Source organism: Rissa tridactyla, chromosome 3 (genome assembly GCF_028500815.1).
Source record: "Rissa tridactyla isolate bRisTri1 chromosome 3, bRisTri1.patW.cur.20221130, whole genome shotgun sequence".
NCBI lineage: Eukaryota > Metazoa > Chordata > Aves > Charadriiformes > Laridae > Rissa > Rissa tridactyla.
The window spans coordinates 89745665-89751664 of NC_071468.1; the positions used below are offsets into that span (position 1 = coordinate 89745665).

General features: G+C 38.3%; 1 long non-coding RNA gene across 1 annotated transcript in view; it reads left to right on the forward strand.

The window, feature by feature from the left end:
• The window catches only part of LOC128907375 (uncharacterized), a 54551-nt gene extending 49092 nt beyond the window's left edge, over positions 1-5459 (forward strand). Inside the window, exon 4 of the long non-coding RNA XR_008465569.1 lies at positions 5347-5459. This is a non-coding gene — a long non-coding RNA (uncharacterized LOC128907375). The remainder of the gene's footprint in view (positions 1-5346) is intronic.
• Positions 5460-6000: the final 541 nt, after the last annotated feature.

The window sequence follows — 6000 nt, forward strand, 5'->3', positions numbered from 1 at the left end:
ATCTGCAGCTGCAACCCGCAGGTGTAGAGAGAGGTGACCTCTCGGTAGTAGAGCATGCGCTGCTCAAACTGTAGGATGCGCATGGGAACAAAAAGTACTCTTTCTGAAGTGTAACAGTGTCCTGGCAGTGGTTGCTGTATGCAATGGCATGGTACCAAGCAAGAGCACGTATCATACTGCACGAATGATTTACAGCCAGATAAGCAAGGCAGGGGAAAAGATTCTGTATCCGGTGATTAAAGTGAAATGCTTGCAGAACACATTATATGAATATCTCTTTGTGTTTTGAAACATATTCTCTTTGGCAGTGTTTGTGCCACTCTCTATTTCCTTTAGAGCATTTGCTAAAAACAAATCTGCTGGCGAGAATTTTTACAGATCTAGCAAAGGTCAAGCAACTATCGCAAGCTTAGAAAGCAAAAGTTGTATTTATAATGCTTGAGAGCTCATGTTGAAAAGGGCCCAAGCTTATTCCTTCAGGTATGTGATTCATACAGTACAATGTGACCTCCTTTTTTTTATAGAAAAAGGTCACATTTCAGATAGAAAATATTTTCAAAAGCAAGAGAAAAATTATTTTGAAAATAATTTTTGAATACAAGTATGGAATTTTTGAGTATTTTTTAGGGAGAATAACTATTTATAGCGAACAACTGTTTTCAGGGAAAATAACTATTTTGTGACAAATGGTTCACCGAACTCTGTTTTGAGCATGAAATAAGTATTTCAGTTATGCTATTGTGAACTCCGCTCTCTGAGACAATTGGTAAGATAAAAAGGTGAAACATTTTCTGTTATTGTGGTATCGGAGCACATGAAGCTGAGGTCTTTAAATCATTCTCCTGGAGATCTTGGAAAAGAAGGTTGTAAAATAGAAAAAAATGCCTACCTATTGCAGTCAGCACACAGACATATGACTTATTTCCCTGTGGAATTTAAAGATTCCAGGAGTATTAACTTTTTTGAAGAGGTGAATATTGATAGTCCTGTATTTGAACAGAAGTGGAACAGTGACAGAAAAATTCAGCGAGGCAATTTCTGTTTGTTGTTAAGTATAACACCTCAAATACACAAGGAAAATAAAACTTGTCTTACTCTTGTCAGAGTACTGCCTCCTCTACTCAGAATAGCTGGCCTTTGATTATGTAGTAAAGCCCCTGAGCTAATCAGTTTTTATTATTTGTTCTCTACGGTCCTGTATTACAAGAAAAAAACCTAAAAAAAACCCCTGAAGAACCGTCATGCACTTATTTGCTTTTTAAAAATTCTTTTTTAATGTGAAAGAATGCTAAAGAAGGCTACTCCTTACAAATGGCCTGGAATGATTGAGCTTAAGACTGATAAAATTTGCCCTACAGCATGAGTGAGGAGAGTTCACATACCAGCTAAAAGTATTGGAAATAATATTCAGGTGCACAGAAAAGTCCATTAAATCCTACACTTTACACCAGTCCCAGAAGCTATATGGAAATCCCAGGAAGATCAGCCCTTGAGCTGCCAGTGCTTTCACCTGGGTGGTGGCATTTGTGTGAGGGACAGAAGCAGCCATTCCCAAATGCAAAGCAGAGTTTACAAAAAAATTCATGAAGGAACTTCACTTAGCTACACACTAGTTTGGCACCCAGTGTTCTGTATCTTGGCCTTTAGTCTGCTTTGTGGTCTCGGGGCTAGAAAATGTATTTTGTTCCAGCAGTTAAACTTTAATTTTACGTTTCTCAGGACCAAAATTTCTGGCTGAGAGATTGCCAAGCTAAAATGTTAATCCAAGGGTGGGGCACAGCATTGAATAAATTGTACGTGTTCTCTCAGAGGTTGTTTTTTACTCCATACTATATCCAGCACAGAAATGATAACATCTTTAACTGGGTTAAATTTACACTTTGATTCATTCCTTGGGAGCACGAGACTGCAAGGTGCCAAGCCTCACATTTGGTCCTCAATGGCTCTCATATCTTTGCCTCTCGGGCAGACTCAGCATTTCCCTGGGCTCATTTATTACGAATTTTGAAGAAAAGATAATTTCCAGTCCTGACAGATACTGAATTCATCCAAGCTCAGAAGAGAAATATTGCAACCAACGGACCTGCTCGACATCTTTGTGAAGGTTAGATCAAACATGCGTTTCCCACTGTCCCATTGTTTTCCATCCCACGGTTATAAAATACATTGTTAAGCCATGTTATCTGTTCAGGCCCTTGTAAACCCTATCATTCAATGAATCATATTAACCAAACAAAAAATGTCTTCACTTTCTATTATCTTGTTTAATGTTGAACATGTGCCGCTTGTTTTCCTTATGTTTCATTTTCCTTCGTCATGTTTACCTATGTATTACCTGTTCTGCTTTGCCTTGCCTTCTTTAAAGAGGGCGACAACTGTGCTGTGGAAGTCACCAATCACTAGATTTCTCAGGTCCTTAGGTCTCAGCATCAGGGGTCTCGTGGTCTAACTCATGGACAATCTAGTGAGCAGAGAACTTGGTGGCTCCGAGTCCAGAGCTGAACAATGCTCTTGAACTTTGTAGAAAGATTGAAGCTTCCAAATCAGGATCCACAGAAAACACTATGATGAGCTGTTTAAACTAGTTTCCTAGAAATGCCAAGGGGAAGTTTGAGCAGGATGTATCAAACTCTTGGCACATACATTTTTGGGGCATTGCCCAGGTTCCAATTGCTTTGAAATAGATGATTGATGATCCAGTAACATGGGGTCTGCTGTGAATTACATATATCAGCAATCCAGACATTGTGTCAGACTTGAAGAAAGGGCTTATTCATGTACCTGTCTTACAAAAAGTAGAAAGAAAAAGGAGGAGCTGCCCCTCTCTGTAATACAACGTGGTTGTTTTCAAGCTGCACGCTTCCTGAAGAGGGAATCAAAGACTGTGTGATGGCCGTTTTTGTGCTCCTTGATCACCATTTGCAGAGCCTTGAAAAGTAGCCTGTAGATGACCAGGGGCCCAGAATCTAGTAGATGAACACCGTTGGGTCAGTGACAAAAACAGTCTTCTGACATAGGGCCTCAAACAGCTGAGTGGTCTTCAATGTAAGTACCTACATTCTCACCTAAAAGATACTCTGGAATGATATTTTTCTTAGGTCTTTTTGTTGTAGTTCTGGTTTGCCTGTTTTGTTTTGTTTTGGTTTTTTTCCACTGAGACAGAAAACCAACAAAGTGTATAATACATTAGCTAAGGAACTAATTCATAAGAAATACAGGAGAGGATCCACCTGTTTTCAGACCCTGCATGGTTGGACTAATTTTTATATATATATATATAAAAAAATGTGTGTGTGTATATATATATATATATATATACACACAGACATATATATATATATGGGTGGGAAAATGTGAGAGTATGCAAACCATTATTTTTATTATTGCTTGGATTGTGAGTTTTTCTGTGCAAAATTAGTTATTATTCTTTATGGTATACCATAGTGACTACAGAAATAATGTTTTGTGGCTTGCAAGAAGTAAAGAACTGATGCGTGTACTAAGTCAGCCTCCCTGTTGCTGGACTTGGCTGAAAAGCTGTTCATGAGTCTAAACAGATGTTTAGAACAATGAAAAGTTTATGGAGTGTATGTTTGTCTTTATAAAGAGAATGTTTAAGAGTTCATTCAGGCTCAGGATCCAGTCTTTCCTGGAGGACTTTGACTGCCTAGCTAGATTAGAGCAAAAATTAATGATCACAGACGGACATTTTTCAATTATCATAAAAGAGATTCCTTTCCATTGGGAAGCAAAGACTAAACCATGTGGAAACTGTGTTGCTCGCTGTGTCCTTTTTGAAGAACCAGACTGATAACAAAAATTCTTTTAGCCTAAGTTTTGGGGTTTTTGTCTACTAGGCTTTTGAAGATGGTATTTGTTAACTGATTACGGTTCTTGATGGATTTGTAGAAGACAAATCTTATAAATGTTCTTTACTTAGAATAAATTAATGTTTTGCCTCTGTATTTAGAAATGTTTTAAACCGTATTGATGCTTACAGAATTGATCAAATATTTGCCTCTGGAAGGTCTGCTTGTGTGCAGTTCTACATTTCAGATGAAAATAAAGCCACCTTTCTATCCAAATATTATGTATTATTCAAATTTATCCTGAACATAGAGATTTGTTTGTAAATTACCTTATATATATTTTAATATATTATATGTATGTGTCAGTATTGATTTTTTTCTTTCCCCCCATATTTCCCCTTTCTATGTGATCTTTTTGTGCTAGTGATCTTCTATTTACCTAGTGAATATTTAATTCCCCTTTCAAAGTGTTTAACTTTTTAACAAAAATGTTCTGTCTGTAGATAAACTTTCTTTTCAATTAAAGTGACATTAGATAAAGAGTCCTTCTGGCATGACAGCCAGAGTGAGCATTAATAAAATCATAGAATCAGCAGATCCATCAAATCCCCTCCCCAAAACAATCATCTGTCAGGGACAGTGGCAACGCCTATCATCTGCATAGTCTGATATAAGAAAATACAGTTTCCAGGATAAAGAGATTCCATAATAAAAATGCTATTAGCTTGGCAAATAAACATCCAGGCTGCATTGCAGTGTGCAGCAGTTGGGCTCTGTGCTTTGTCTTCTGTAAAGAGGGAGTATTAACATGTGACAGTATTATAACTTCTTGAAGTGATCTCTTCATTATGTTACAGGAAAAGTATATGTGGCAATACAAAGAATGTTTTATTCTCCGAGAATGCTGCTTGGTCAGTGCTGACTGTCATGTGCTATCTGTACCCATGCTCCAAGCTGGGAAGATGCAAGCTGGCTTTTAATTCAGAACTGCACAGCCACTTCAGTGCCTCTACTCACCGGTTCATCTAGGAGGCAGGATTTGTTAGCAAGTAGAAAAATTATTATCCTGAAGGGATTGCACAGATGAGCAGGCTCCTGTTTAATTGCCTAAAATTATGGGTGGAGTGAGAGTGTGACTTTTTGACGTGTTTGATTGTTGGGATTCTTAAATCCTTGGGAAAGGCATTGTTGAAGTGGGTGGAATGAGTAGACAGATGACTCATTGCAACAGGCGAAGACCTTGCTGGCTTTATAGCATCTCAGAGAGCAGTATAATTTCAGTGCCGCCTTCTTGAGGCCAATGAGTTGCATCAGTAACTGCCTTTTAATCTGACATAGCAAAAAGATGGATGTTTTAGATTTGTATTGCAGACAGGACTTGGTGTATTCTAACCTCAGACTTCTTCTGGATGAGGTTACGGTCATATGTGAGAGTGTCAAACATCAAGTGGGGTAGCTGCGTCCTTATGCAGAGAGTGCATATTGCATTTATATACATGGCATGTAGGTGACTGTCTCTGTATTACTTTGCCCACAGGAATCCTCACCCGTGAGATGAATATCTGTAAGGACTCTGTCTTCAGTGATTTCAAGACTCGAAGAAAGGAAATCACGCAGCAGAGGCTAAGCTCTTATCATCCCAAGGCTGGTAGTAATCCAAAGCATTCTTGGGCAAGGTGCTTAATGGGAGTAACAAAAAAGCAGCTGAATATAAGCCAGTAATCTGGGCTCTGGCATCTGCGAAAGGAAAATAATAATAGTATATTTCCTTCTCCGAAGTCTTGATGACTGGCAGCCAGAATACACTATGTAGGACAGTAATTTAATACCGTGTCATTTTTTCCCTAGATATGTTTTTGGGCAGAATTAACTCATGAAATAGCTATGAAACTTAACAGTGTCATACTGTTCAGCCATGAAGTCTGTAGTTTTCACACAGGTTGACAGGACCATGGGAAAACCGAGGCTTTAATTTGACTTGCAGATATATATGAAATATACAGATTCTTGCTTTTTTGTGAGATTTTCAGTTAGTTGTTTGAACTAGACACTTCTCCCCCGCCCTTGTAATGAAAGAATAAGGACCCAGAATAAATGTTGTAGAAGACTTGGGGAAAAGATTCACAAAAACTCATTTATCTGTGCTACTGATTTATCTCCTCTGAGGTGGCTCTTGACCAGCCCACCAACG